Genomic DNA, 16051 nt, shown 5'->3' on the forward strand with positions numbered 1-16051 from the left:
GTGCTGAGTGGGGCCGATGGCTGGTATTCCAGCTGGCAATAGGGCAGCAGCCGGAACCCCAGAGCAGTGATGGGCTGAGCCGCTCAGCCTGCTGCTGCATACCATCAAAAATCAGCTCACCTGCCACCTTTGACACGTGTGCCGTAGGTTGCCGACCCCTGCTTTATACACTAGTAAGGAGATGAGCATATTACTCTTATCAGGAGTAACAGGCTATAGGAAAGTCAGTCAACATTTTTTGTTTCTCTGATGAAAACTGACCCACTCCCTGCCTCAAACCAAACCTGTCACTAATAATTGTCAACAACTTATTTTTCTGTTTTTGGCTAAGATATTGATTTAAAAAAAATATTGAAATTGGATTCAGGATTGTTAGCAAGAATTTTTGGCAAACAAAGTTGTTAAATGACAATCTAAATGGCAACACAGTACTGCTTTCATGCTTGGCTCACCCCCCAGCCTGCTGGTCCAACAGCTGCAGTAGAGGAGGACATAGGTGGAAAACTGCAGGACCCCAAAATCCACCTCTTGGGGTGCAGAGTGGCAACAGCAGCAGCAAACCCTCAGGTCCAATCACACGCCAATGGGCACCGCCGCCAGCTCAACAGACCATGGTGAAGTTAGCATAGCATCTGATCTCAGGGACGGGGCACCCATGGAGCCACAGCAGCTCGTCCTGCCCTGTGCAGCTCCCCCCGGATGAGATGGATCTCTGGCAGCTGCCAGCCCAGGGGAGAGGCGCTCCCCAGCTAGGGTGGCCAGATCCAGATGTCCTGATTTTATAGGGCCAGTCCTGATATTTGGGGCTTTGTCTTATATAGGCACCAATTACCCCCACCTAGAGTGACCACACAGAAAGTGTGTAAAATCAGGACAGAGATGGGGGGGGGGTAAAAGGAGCCTATATAAGAAAAAGAGACCCCAAAATTGGGACTGTCCCTATAAAATAGAGATATCTGCTCACCCTACCCCAATCCCCTATCCTGATTTTTCACACATCTGGCTAACCCCAGCCAAGCCCTGTGTGACATTCCAATCCTGGCTCGCTGCCCAGGAAGTGAGCTACTTTCACTTTTATTCCTCAGCACGCAGCCAGCCAGCCTCCCCTCCCCCCCAGCACCTCACTCAACCCAGCCCTGACAGAGGGGAGGGAGGAGAGAGAGAGGAGTGCTCCTGGAGAGGAGAGAGAAAGGAGGGGGTGCTCCATGGGGCGGAGGGGAGGTGAGCTCCTTTCCCAACCCCTACCCTCTCCCCTTCCCAGAGACCCCAGCAGCCAATCCCATTCCTCAGACTGTGCTGCATTCGGCTCTCTCTAGGACCCAGCAGCCCTGCTTCTACACTGTCTGGGCTGCCTGGAGAGTGGTGCCCCCAGGGAGAGTGAGGCCCTACGCGGCTGCCTATTCTGCCTATGCCTAAGGACGGCCCTGCCTGAATTGTTGAGTTCTTTGCCAAAGGAAAGGAGATGCAAACTACTTCTATAAAGCAGATCTTTTTTCTTTGATTTTGTAAACTAGATTCTCAATTTCTCAGCCCCAGAAGACACTGCTCCTTCCCCCACTCTCCATCTAATCAAGACTCCTGATTTTCAGAGGTGCTGATCACCCAAAACTCCAGTTGAAGCACTCTGGGGTCTTTATCCCTTGACAGTGGCATCAACTAGCCTTCAGTCCCAAACCCCACAGATTCAGTCACCAGAGGATGTCCCTCATTTAGGGGACTCCAGGCTTGATAGAGCACATTATGGTAGCCCCACCTAGTCCCCAGCATTGACGGTATTGCCAGGGAAAAGTGATGTGACTGGAGACCCTGTGTTTAGCTGATCCAGGTTGCCAGTTCATTACCAGCCAGCGCATGATAGAGCAGCCTTCAGCTGCCCCTGACCATGCCAGTGCCTGATTTTACCAGGATGGGGGTACACAAAGATGTCTTAAAGGCCCCTCCCCCAGATGTGCACCAAACATCCCCTGGCAGAGCCAGAGTACCCAGCTCTATGGCCTCATTTTTTTCCCCAGAATAATTTGTTTTCTCACTGGAAATGTATTTCTTACTTTGCAACTTCTCCTTTACTTTTAAACTCTGTGAATTCACAGTAAATATTTCTCCTCAAGTCAGCTGGCAGGTGGAAGGCTGATGCTCTGACACACAGGAAGGCATCAAAATGTCTTAATCCCATTGACTGTTATACAAAGCACAAAGGATTTGACAACTCGTCCTGAAAAAGTAATACAAAATTTAAATGAAAATCTGACGGAATCAAAGGAACTAATGTTACTCGGTTGCATCTTATGTCTTTTGTTTGTCCATTTACGCTTGCAGTGCAGAATGCTGTAATTGTATTCATGTTACTTCTTTTGTCTCTGACTCTCAATTCATTATTACAGTGTAACACAGGGGTAGGCAACCTGCGGCACATGTGCTGAAGGCAGCACGTGAGCTGATTTTCAGTGGCACTCACACTGACTGGGTCCTGGCCACTAGTCCAGGGGGCTCTGCATTTTAATGTAAATTATATATTAGTTATATATTATAGACTTATAGAAAGAGACCTTCTAAAAACATTAAAATGTATTACTGGCACGTGAAACCTTAAATTAGAGTGAATAAATGAAGACTCGGCACACCACTTCTGAAAGGTTGCCGACCCCTGGTGTAACAAAATATCATCATAATTAAAAAAAAGAAATCTGGACACTATTCTTAAAATATTGTTTCCTGTGTTCTAGGAGAGAATACGGGATACTCTATATTCTCTTCTCATTCAGGCCTTAGTTCAGCCAGGTTCTTAAGCAAGTTCCTGGTTTTAAGCATGCGAGCAGTCCCATTGATGTTAGCTGGATTACTTGTATGCTTAAAGTTAGGCATGTGCATAAGAGTTAGATATTATCAAGTACCCCCACTGAATTGGGATCCCTAGGCCTAATCCAAATCACACTGAAGTTAATCGCAGACTTTCCATTGACTTGAGTGGGAGTTAAATTGGGTTCTCAAATTCCTTCTAACATTATGCTCTCTCCTAGAATGTCCATCAAAAGGGAGTTGATAACATTTATCTAATAAATAATAATTAGCTCATACTATTTCTATCACCTCTTCTGGATTTCCAGTGTTTCCTGTCTTCTCTGTGTCTGTCTTCTAGACTGCCAGCTCTTTGAGGCAATCACTATCTCTATTTCTGTGTATGCCTCAGAGAAAAACACACTGATGATGCTAAAGAAATTTATCTTTGTGCCTCAGTTCTTCATCTGTAAAGGGGAATATTAGTACTTCCTACTGCTTAGGGTGTAGTGAGGTTAAATATGTTATAGACAGCAAGGTGCCCAGATAGTACAGTAATGGGCATCATATAAGTACCTTTGATAGACAATCACTTCTCCTAGCTTTTAGCAATTTGATATCCCAAAGATACGATACCTTCAGAACCTAATTCACTACTCTAATATACCAGATCCGTACAGGCGCAGCTCCAGTTGTAATACATTGTTGAATCTAGCCTTTTGTCTCTTCATGGGATGGCAGCATGCTTTGCTCTTTGGGGAAGGCTAAGGGACCAGGGAAGGCATTCACTGAGACCTAACTGGAGTTTACTTTCATAGATGGTGGATTGTCTTGCTGGTACCTACACCATACAAAGAGAGTAGTCAGATAAAAGGGCGGGAATAAGACCTTCCTGAGGGCACAGTCCCATGCTACCAACTGCCCAGCACCCAGATTTCTGGCCTGACCAGCTTACCCAGGCGTGAAGTATGAGACTATGAGTTCATATTTTGTACAAGCCTTTTATTTATTTAGTATCTTTCAGGTCCAGTGAAGGCTGGTGATGCTGGAAAATGGGGAAGTGAAAATAACACAGAAATGTACCCTCAGCTCATGTATAGCAGCCAGCTAATCCATAATGGAGTAAGCAATACCTGCTGTGTCCACCCTGAGGAGTCTGCTCAGCTCTAAGAAGAGTCTTATGATGTAGAATCAGTTTATATCATGTGCTGTGTAGTGTTTATCCATTGCATGCACCTCTGTACATCATCTGGCAAGGATACAGTGTAAGACCCAGAACAGGATAGAATGAAATTGATCACCCGCCTTTATAAGTGCTTTGGGGCATCCAGCTGATAAACACTATGTAAGACTTAGGTATTATTGCTAACGCAATATAGATTTTAATGGACCCTGACAGGGTTGATTGTTCCAAGTTTGATTCTTTCTTATAAATGAATAAACTGAGAAGAGACTAGTGAAGTGATTTGTAATGTTAGCAAAGGCTTTCTGAAGTGACAATCTGCCCCCTTCTCCGGGTGAGCTGCAATATTGTTAACATCCCAGGAAATAAATCTGCTGCCCTCATGGGCATACATTTGTCAAGAGTGCAGAGGTCTGCAGCTATTCCCCCTCACTGTGCTCTCTCCAGAGTGTGAGCCATCCCCAAATAAATTACTCCAATTTACTCTTCCATGGCACTACAGCCATCACTTATTTCCCCCCCAACACACACACACATACACACACACACACACACACCCCTAGAATGCCACTTTAGAAGTCACAGGGGAAAAAGAGAGCTGGCTCAGAGTGAGCTCACCCCACCAGGGCACTGTTTTTGCCTCAGTCCAATGAAGACAATTCCCTAGATTCTGGGCCATGAGAGAAAAGAAAACCATTTGACTATCTAACAAACAAAGCTTCAGGCTGCAGCCCCTGCTGAGGTAGGTCTTTGCCCTCAGAGTGCATAAAAGGCTCGTGTCTATAATAGCTCCTTAGCTCCTGGAGTACAGCCACCCAGACACTACAGCGCTTGTATTGTAAACTCAAGCTCCAGGTCTGCAGCCTCACGGCCCTCCTCCATGACTGTGGCAATCTGTGACTGGGTCTATCAGGCCTTCTCTGCCCCTTGCTGGAACCCTGGTGCCACTTGCTCAAAGAAAATCGGCTCAGACTCGGTTACCAACAAGACAGTCCTCCAGAGGTCTAGATGGGCCAGGAAAAATACTGCCCAATCAAGAGTCAGCAGGCCAGTTAAGAAGGCTTGCCTATGTCTTCTCAGGGCAGTGAAGGGTGAGACTGGGACTGAGGAGGAGCTGCATCGTGATAACCCGGAACCAAGTCAGATGCTGCAAGTAGGTGTTTGCCTTGGAGTTATGTTTGTTTATTTAAGTTTCAGACTTCCGAAGACTGAGTTTGTTACTGAGCTGGGTATAGACTCAGTCCAAGGTTATGGCCACAACCTGTGGATTGAGGCAGGAAGCTCCTCCTGTTTGAGGACATGTTTGGCCCTGCGGGAGGTGCTAAGGAGCAGTCCCATCTGCCACACCATCTGATACCATGGGAGGGTATAGCCCCTTTGAATGCCTGCCTGGCATGTACAGAACCAGTCACTAGAATAAACCACTGGGACTAATGCAGCACCTGCTACCAGTTATAAAGGCACCAGCTCCCACAACAGATTCTCATGTATTGTTGCAATACACAGCCTCACAATGAGCAATTGCTTACTGCAGCGCACTGCTCAGGCTGCCTGTTCACTGACATGCCCGCAAAACAGCCTGTGTTGATGCAGCTGACTCTAGTAGTGTCTCTAATGCTCCTCCCTCTTGGAATTCCTCTCTCCAGTTCAGAAATGCAATCAGAGATAGCATTACTGCTTATTCCTGGCTCCCTGCCCTCCTAATCACCAATTCTAAATCCCTGTCTGTACTTTCCCAGCTGAACAAGCCTCCAAATCCTGCCTAATTCCACTCCTGCCTCTCTCAGTGGCTGCCTCTGAGCTGCCATGGCAGACTCTGTGGCCATTCAAAGACAGCTTGGAGATCTTCTAACCTGTATCACCAGGGCTTATGCCTCATGTAGCCCATTCCCAATAACCTTTCCCTATGCATCTCTGAACATGAGTCCTGTTTGTTGATATCACAGGCACACACTTTTCCTTCAGCCTTTGCATGCTCTGTGGATGCCGGGCCAGGGCCATCCCCTTCAAAAACAGTAACCTTGCTGGAGACCAAGTTGAGCACAACAGCTGAAAGTTCAGGAATTGAGCTCAGTTGAACCCCAGATGGAGGGAGGACGAAGATGACTGTGCACCGTTGAAACCATCTGGATTCTGGAGTCATGTGGGGACCAGAGGCCAGGGGCTGCTCTAACTTACACTGTGTTGCAAAGACTTCCCAGGAGCTATTCAGCAGCACAGCATACCTGGAATTTGGTTTGCTCCGCCACACCTCTTCCCTTCCCCATACTGTGTGTGTGTGTGTGTGTGTGAAGGACCATTCTAAAAGGAAGGCCTGAGGTAAGATGATATACTGGCTTTGCAGCTCCTGTATAGCCACAGTGCACACTAGAATGTGTCCCTGTATCTGTACACCTCCTGCACACACCCCTGGTTACCTATGGCCATTTGGAAAATCCAGCTCAAAATATATTTCAAAAGCTCTGTTTCATTAAAATGTAAAATCACCCTGGGGGTTTTAAAAACTCACTTTAGAGTCAAGGGTCAAATGGCTTAACTGCAGACTACTAAACAGATCCATAGCAAACTCGTCCTCAAAATAAAAACTCAGCCTTCCTTGTGGCTGTGCTGCTTTATGCACAGGTTCAGAGAAGACTCAGAGTAGGTGCCACAAACAGCGTGCAGAAGGCAAGGGGGTAGGGCTCACGGCAAGTCTTTTGATTGGAAAGATGCAGCCTCACCCCAAGTGGTGTTGACATTAAGATAATTATAGCTGGAGTCTCTGTGCCAAATCAGCTGTTGGCCTGTGTTAGTCTGGCACTCTTCAAGCTATGCTGGGGAGGGGTCAGATAAAGAGGCAATTGTGGAAAACAAACACTTTGGCTGATTTCCCCATAACATTTATGGATGGGCAAAGAAACAAGAACAGTGAGCTCCAAAATTCAACACCGCCCCTGTGTCAACAGCTGAGCCCACACAAGCAAACCAGCTGCTTCGCTAGAGGTCCGGGACCAGGCCTGGAATGTAACAATGCATTACTGCAAGTGCACCAGCTTTTACCTCTGGCTTTCCCATAGCCTGCTCCATCCCAGAAGGAGATTCTTGCAGTTTCTCCCAGATCAATGCCTGGATTTTTTAGAAGGAGCTCAGTGTTCATTCAGGGACCAAAATAAGTGGCCAACTCTTCAGCAAACTTCACCCTTGTGTGTTGGGTGCATGCTGGGTACTAATCACTCTTGAAAATTTGTCCCTACCTAAAACAAGTTGCATGTTAATAGACTGCAAGTAAGTCTATATGAGGGGCAGTACAGACAGACCCTTAGCCTTTATCTCAGGAGCGGACAAATGATTGCTCTCTTGGGGGGTTTTAATTTCATTTTTCCATTTAGTATTATGATGATGATGAATTATTTGTATTATGATTGTGCCAGGTACTGTACAAACACTGAGTAACCTAGAGCTCTAGCAATGTGTCTATCACGTGTTTTCTTAACTATCGGAATCAAAATAACACCAGACCTTTTGTGAACTATAATGGAGAATCTCATTCAGTTCAATATTCAAGCTTAACAGATTTTCCAAATTTCCCAAGTGTGTCTTAGTAGCTGATTTATGAGAGTACTGGAGAACATTGTCCCTTATATAGGTGGTCAGTGTTTGGCTCTGAGTGTTCACAAGGGTGAAAATTGCAGGGTTTTTATAGTATTAAAATATTTTGCATTATATTATTACTAACAAAGGGATGATGCATTATCCAATGTCCTTGCAAACTACCAATTCATTCTGAGTGCTGGTGAGTCACCAGAGCAAAAACCAGCTAGTTCCCACTTAGACTACACCCTGAGTAGGAAGCTGCCACCACAGGGTGTGACTGCAGCTCATATAGACATACCTGAGCTAGCTTTAATCTAATGAGCTCGGGTCCCAGAGCAGTGAAGCTGCAGCAGCACAGACAGCAGTGTGGCTGTATAAACCCGCCCAGAACACCAGGTAATTACTTGGGTGGCTATCCTGCACTGTGGCTTCACTACTCTGTTACCCGTGGTAACGTAAAGCTAGCTGGCGTGTATCTACACAACTGTAGTAACCCCTTGTGGTTGCAGTACTGACAGACCCTTAGGCTTTACTTGAGGAGCAGACAAATGACTGAACTCTTGGTTTTTTAATTTCATTTTTCTGTTTAGCCTTATGATGATGGTTGATAATTTGTATTACTGTAGCACCTAGAGACCCCAACTGAGATCCGGGACCCACTGTGCCAGGCACTGTACAAACACAGAGTATGAGACAGTCCCTGACCTGGAGAGCTTCCAATCTAAATAGACAAGACAAAGGGTGGGAGGAAGGAAGTATTATTTACAGATGTGAATCTAAAGCGCTGAGGCCCAGTTCCTCAAAGGTATTGAGGCTCCTAACTTCCATTGAGATCCTTTGAGAAGCTGGGCCAGAGCGATGGAGTGATTTGCCCAGGATCACACTGGGAGTCTGTGGCAGAGCGAGGAACTGAAGCCAAATCTCCTGAGTCCCCATCCAGTGCCTCAGTTTTTACATAGAAAAGGAAAAACCTGTGGCACTGAATCTCAGACTTGAGTTTGGGCTGCTGGGCTAAAGATAGCTGTCGAGCAGTTCAGGCTCGATCTGTGCTCTGAGACCCTCCTACCATGCCAGGTTTCAGAGCCCAGGCTCTAGTCTAAGACTGAACTTGTATAGTGCTATTTGCAGCCAGCAGCCTGAGCCTCACAAACCTGAGTCAATTGTTCTGGGCTCCAAGACTCAGTGCCACAGGTTTTTCTTTGCAGTATAGACGTACCTGGGCTACAGAAATGTCCTTCATCCCAGCCTGTCTTTCACCAACACCTAATTAGGGGAATTCATAGAATCATAGAATATCAAGGTTGGAAGGAACCTCAGGAGGTCATCTAGTCCAAACCCCTGCTCAAAGCAGGACCATTCCCCAACTAAATCATCCCAGCCAGGGCTTTGTCAAGCCTGACCTTAAAAACCTCTAAGGAAGGAGATTCCACCACCTCCCTAGGTAACCCATTCCAGTGCTTCATCACCCTCCTAGTAAAAAAGTTTTTCCTAATATCCAACCTAAACCTCCCCAACTGCAACTTGAGACCATTTCTCCTTGTTCTGTCATCTGCTACCACTGAGAACAGTCTAGATCCATCCTCTTTGGAACCCCCTTTCAGGTAGCTGAAAGCAGCTATCAAATCCCCCCTCATCTTCTCTTCTGCAGACTAAATAATCCCAGTGCCCTCAGCCTCTCCTCATAAATCACGTGCTCCAGACCCCTACTCATTTTTGTTGCTCTCTGCTGGACTCTTTCCAGTTTTTCCACATCCTTCTTATAGTGTGGGGCCAAAAACTGGACACACTACTCCAGATGAGGCCTCACCAATGCCAAATAGAGGAGAATGATCACATCCCTCGATCTGCTGGCAATACTCCTACTTATACAGCCCAAAATGCAGTTAGCCGTCTTGGCTACAAAGGCGCACTGTTGACTCTCATCCAGCTTCTTATCCATTGTAACCCTTAGGTCCTTTTCTGCATAACTGCTGCCTAGCCACTCGGTCCGTAGTCTGTAGCTGTGCATGGGATTCTTCCGTCCTAAGTGCAGGACTCTGCACTTGTCCTTGTTGAACCTCATCAGATTTCTTTTGGCCCAATCCTCTAACATGTCAAGGTCCCTCTCTATCCTATCTACCACTCCTCCCAGTTTAGGGTCATCTGCAAACTTGCTGAATTTGTAATCCATGCCATCCTCCAGATCATTAATGAAAATATTGAACAAAACCAGCCCCAGGATTGACCCTTGGGGCACTCCACTTGCTACCGGCTGCTAACTAGACATGGAGCCATTGATCACTACCTGTTGAGCCCGACGATCTAGCAAGCTTTATAGTCCATTCATCCAGCCCATACTTCTTCAACTTGCTGACAAGAATACTATGGGAGACCATATCAAAAGCCCTGCTAAAATCAAGGAAGAACACGTCCACTGTTTTCCCCTCATCCACAGAGCCAGTTATCTCATCATAGAAGGCAATTAGGTTAGTCAGGCATGACTTGCCCTTGGTGAATCCGTGTTGACTGTTCCTAATCACTCTTCTCTCTTCAAAATACTTCAAAATTGATTCCTTGAGAACCGGCTCCATGGTTTTTCCAGGGCCTGAGGTGAGGCTGACTGGCTTGTAGTTCCCCAGATCCTCCTCCTTCCCTTTTTCAAAGATGGGCACTACATTAGCCTTTTCTCAGTCATCTGGGACCTCCACCAATCGCCGTGAATTTTTAAAGATAACGGCCAATGGCTCTGCAATTGTATCCGCCACTCCTTTAGCACCCTTGGATGCAGTGCATCCAACCCCATGGACTTGTACTCATCCAGCTTTTCTGAATAGTCCTCCTGAACCACTTCTTTCTCCACAGAGGGCTAGTCACCACCTCCCAGTACTGTGCTGCCCAGCAAATTAAAATACCAAGTGAACAGGAAAGTAACAAAGATTTGGCTAACTGGCATTTTTTTATACAATCGGAAAATGTCTGGTTTTATATATACTCCTCTTCTCCATCCCAAAACACATCACAGGGCCCAATCCTGCTCTCCATGAAGTCAAGAGCGATGGGGGTTGGCCTTTATTTTGCACACCCAGTGACGTGGCCAGGCAGCCCCATCAGACAACATGGGGATTTGTTTGGTTTTCAACCAGTAAATTTGGGGCTCTGAGTTGTTAACTAGAGGAAATGTTAAAGCAAAATGATGTCTGCTTTGGTAAAGCAGTTTTGAGCCAGGCTCATGCTCTTGGCATGAGAACTGATTTGCAGACTGAGACGCTTTGGAGTAATGCTCCTTATCTGATAAGCCCTTTGCCTTTTAACGTAGCGGACAGAATTTCTGGCCACTGTTGAAAAGATTAGAAGACTTGATGCTTAACTACATTGTGTAACAAAGAGGGCGGGGGGAGAAATATCCTCCCTTTTAGCAAGCTTCAGAGAAGTGAGCAAACAACTTCAAACAAAAACCAACAGGGTGCAGAGTCCCTCCCCAGCAGTAGAGGCAAGAGAAACACACAAACAAAGCGCTGCTGGCCCACTAGATCAAGAGCCAGCCCGGTCCTGCGTTCCATGTGGCAGCACTGCAGAAAGTGGTAGGAGCACTGCAGAATCATGAAGCCTGCTGATCAGATGAAGGGCCATGCTCAGGTAGAAGCCGTGTCCAGCTTCCTCAGCCAGCAATAGTTACTCTGAAGCAGGGCCTCTGAAAGAAGGTGAGGGGAAAGGGATCCCTGACAGGCAGAGCCGGCTCCAAGCACCAGCTTATCAAGCAGGTGCTTGGAGTGGCACTTTCAGGTATTCGGGGGCAATTTGGAGGAGGGTCCCTCACTCCCGCTCCGAGCGAAGGAGCTCCCGCTGAATTGCCGCAGATCGCGATCACAGCTTTTTGGCTGCCTGGGGCAGCAAAATCCCTGGAGCTGGCCCTGCTGACAGGATCTTTCCCTTCTGCGATAAAGAGAGAATGAAACAGATGAGAGAAATAGCTTGACAAAATTAAATGGTATGAAGAGAGAGGGGCAGGGAAAGGACCTAGAAATCTGCATCCACTCCAAGTAAAACAGAGGGAATGAGGGAGCTCCCACAATCAGAAAGGCAGATAGCGGCTGCTTTGCAAGAAATAAAGGCCTCACACACCATTCCGAGTGCAGAACATGATTGCTACATTAAAAGCCAAATGACTTACCCAGTGCAAGCCCCATAGCATTACCATGCAGATGCCTGGAGTGTAAGTCTGGCAGAATTTTGGCCCAAAGCACATAGTACTCGGAAAGAGGAGAACTATAAACCCTGAGTTTTAAAGAAAACCCCGTTCAAGGTGTGCAGTCTGGGCTGGTCACAGCCTGGTGGGACAGTGCTGCTGGTGAGGCTCATAGGCTCAGGAGTGAAGCAGCCCAGAGAAGAGTAAGGACATGACCCAGTGCTGGCTGGTCTGACAGAAGATAACACAAAGCCACGTGATCATTGCCACACATGGGAGACACAATAACTTGGGAAAGTGAGAGGGGGAGGAAAGCAAGGCTAGTGAAGGACCCCAGCAGCTCAACTCCTACCAGGAGGACTTTTGCCAAACAAAACAGACTAAGGACTTTTCAACCTGTCCCGTGTATTTACAGGAAAAGCATTCTACTGGAAGGGGAGATTCCCCCATAACCAGTATCCCCAGCACTGGCAGTCTGCTAATATTGTAGTCTACATGATCACAGAATGAGAGACTGCTCTGTTCTCTGGGGAAGGCTGCCAAAAGGTTGAGTAGCTCAGATAGGGAGAGATACTGACGTGTTGGCATAAATGTGAGAAAAGGGGCTCGTTCCAGCATCTGCCATGGGGGTGTCCTGTTACACAACCCTTTTGGAAGAGGATACAGTCCCATATAAGGAACACAACTTCATTGCAGTCAACACTAGAGCCAAGTGTTGTTTTTTTAACTTGACTTCTGTCCTAAGATCCTTTTCATGAACTTTTACCCTGATTCACGCAATCGTTGGAGTCAGGCAGGAAAATATTTTGCTGGTGTTGGAACACAGCCACTCTCCTTCCCTTCAGAAGGTACAAAGAGACACTCATTACAGGACAAATACTCTCATTACAGAGGAGCCTGGCAGCAATTTCCTGGCTACTGTGAAAGTGCTGAAGGCAAGACCAGCAAAGGCAAGACTGATAAGTTATTCTGCTTGACATCTGGGCTAAAGAATTCACCATATAAATAACACAACTGATAAGAGATGAGGCAATGTTATCCTACCAGCATCTGGTGCAATGAAGAAGGGTGAGATGACTCCTGAGCCATGTAGCTGATTGAAGCTAAAATACTAATAATAAGACTAACTTGAATTTTTGCTTAAAATGGAAGGGCAGATCCTTTGCAGCAGTAAATTGTCATTGCTTACAGTCTAGGGAACTATGACAATTTACACCATCTGAGGATCTGCCATGGAGTTTTTTCTCTTGTTTTTTCCTTTGGGGGGGGCGCGGGTATAAGAGAGGGGTTGAGTACAGGTGTACATAACTATAAAAACTGAAATCAGTTAAGAATGGTAATGGTAGCAGATTTAACTGTGCATGGGAATTGTATTCCTGAACTGTTACCTCGCCTTGTGGAGAGTCGGTTGGAAGTTTTGAATCCAACCAGTCATTTGAAACCAAAATATTTCCTTTTCATTAAATATTCTACTTCGCTTTTTTCCATATCTTCAGAAGTGGAAGTCAGCTCTAGCGCTGAATGCCCAGGGTTGTTCTGGCTCAGGAAGAGAATTACTTCCAACTGTACATACTCTTTCCTCATTTCATCATTTCCTCATTTTTTTAATCTTATGTATTGAAACAAAACAAAATCAAAACAAGACAAAATAGTAAAAGAAAAAAAGCAATAGAGAAATCCAAATAGAACATCCAAGAACTAACTTAGGGCCCCAATCCTGCAGTGGACTGCTGCACCCACTGACTTCTGTTAGGGGCTCTGTATGGGCACAGAAGTCTGTCCAGTCACTGTCAATTGTACGATCAGAGCATAAGTGATCCAAAGCCATTTATCAAACCTGGGGCAGGGTGGTAGGGAATCCTGAGTGCAAACCTATCTCTGTCACTGAATGTGTGTGTCCTTGGACAAGTCTTGTATCCTGAGTATTTTCTTCAGTCTGATGTGTACAATGGAGATAACTAATAGTTGTTATGTCACAGAGGCTGGTCCTGATGGGGTCGGGCACTTAGCTTAACCATGACAGACTCCCCTAAGCAGTTAAGGAAGGAGCTAGCAAACAGGTGCAGCAGGGGCGTTTCATATGGGAATTTAGACCGGAATTGCAAGCATACTATAAGGTAAGTCCAATAACCCCCTCCAAGAAACAAAACATGAAAGAGTAAAACTAATTCAGGCAGAAGTCCAGCAGCAGCATGGAGGCTATCCAGCGTATTGCACTGAATGCAGCATGTACTATCACCTGCCTCATGGGCATATGTGTGCACTTGGTGCACACAGCTCTGGGCCCCCAGAGACGCAGCACAGGCTCTGGAAACCAGAGTGGCTGAACTGGAGGAGCTAAAGGGAGACAGACTGATACAGACAAGACCTTCAGGGACACAGTAGTGTGGTCCCACATCCAGTCTGACTGCCTCTGTGCTGTTAAGGAGGATGAAAGTCTCACAGAAGGAGAACATCAGGCTGGAGCAAAGGAAAATAATCCGATAGTTGGGACCCTCCTTCCAGATGATGTCACAGTGAGGATACACCTCAGGGGAGGGACCCCCGTTACGAGGAAGAGCCAGGTAATAGTAATGGGGGATTTGATTATTAGAAGTATGAAACTGCATGGTAAATTGCCTGCCAGATGCAAAGGTTGCAGATCTTCCGAGACATCTCACGAGACTGGACTAGATGGACCATTGGTCTGACCCAGTGTGGCCATTCTTCTGAGCCTAATAAAGACTTATGAGGGCTCAGCCAGAAGCCCCATACCAGAGGAAGATGCTGAGGACAGTCTCCTCAGGGGAGCTGGTCAGGAAGCTACTCCCATTGGTGTTTCCCTGGAGAGCAGAGGCTCATGGAGAAGGAGAATAAGATAGACTGACAATGTCCTGGGCAAACCTTATGGAATTAATATAAACTTTATTGAATTAAGTTAAACCTTACTGAGTTAGGGTTCATACCTTTGGGGATCCACTGTATTAAAAACACAATTATATATGTGTGATTGTGGCATTGTATGTACTTCGGGGGATGCTAACATAATTCCTCGGGTTATCAGCTCTTTTGAAACCACCTCCTGAAGAGGTGCGCCTATATTAATTCAAACTGGATTCTCCAAGGACCACCAGAGAGAGAATTTGTGGATAAACACCCTGAGTTTAAACTGTCTCTGGGTCGCCTTTCTGATCCAGCAAACCGACGGGACTTCTGGTCCAAGGTGGACCCAATCCTTGCCTTCCACTCAAGAGCGCAACCTCAAATATAACAATGAGATGGCAAACCAGCCTGTTTCATACTATTAGATATGACAAAAGTAAAACCCACGCTTTCTTGTTGTCACCAACACAGCTGATGGAGAGGAGTCAAGGAAAGACCAAGGAGAACAGTAAAAATGTGAATACCACACCCATGATCACAAAATGTTGGGGAAAGAAAAAATAGACAGCTCTTGACGCAAAAACTTTATTAAAAGATCCTTTAAGCATTCATATTTAGCCCATTCACATTGTACAGCTACTTCGTTAAAAACACGTTAAAAAACAGAACATTCATTTCAAATTAAGTAGTAGATGAATTATGGATTTTGATTACATCAAATATGTACATCGAACCATGGAAAATCTAAGCAGCCCCAAGGTAAACTATGTAACAAGTTTACACAATTGTACTTTTGCATTTATAGAGTTATGACATGCAAAGTTGCCACACTGAAAACATAAGGTAAAGAGGAAACCTTGTAGCTGCCTCTGTGCTGAGGCATAGCAGCTTCAGCAGCAAGGAACACATCTGTACAGTGGATATACAGTACATTCAGCTAGTTGGATAAATGACCTATTTATCTAACTATCGGTGACAGTTTGTCAAAGATGAAGAACTAATCTTCATTATTCCATTTCATTGATATAAATTGTTTTCTAGTTCTGTATTAACTGGAAAAGTCAAAAGCCTTTAATTATAGCATTTCCATCTACCAAAAGACAGAGGGTGGAATCCTGACCCTACTGAAGTGAGTGGGAGTTTTGCCATTGATTTCAGTAGGGCTAGGATTTCATCCAGAATTCATTTTCCCCAAACACATAATAAGCAGCAACCTCAGTACTTTGTTTCCCCCACCACCATTACTTTGACCACAAATTTTATTCCATGATTATTCACAGATTCACACGTTTTAAGGTCAGAAGGTATTGTTACGATCAACTAGTCTGACCTGTATTTCACAGACCATGGAACTTCACCCAACCTCTGCATCAAGCTCATAACTTCTGTGTGAGCCAGAGCATTCTCTTTTAGAAAGATCTTCAGACATGATTTAAACACTGCAAGTGAGGGAGAATTCACCACATCCCTAGCTAAGAATCAGCATTTCATTC

The sequence above is a fragment of the Gopherus flavomarginatus genome, chromosome 3 (genome assembly GCF_025201925.1).
Source record: "Gopherus flavomarginatus isolate rGopFla2 chromosome 3, rGopFla2.mat.asm, whole genome shotgun sequence".
NCBI classification, from domain to species: domain Eukaryota; kingdom Metazoa; phylum Chordata; order Testudines; family Testudinidae; genus Gopherus; species Gopherus flavomarginatus.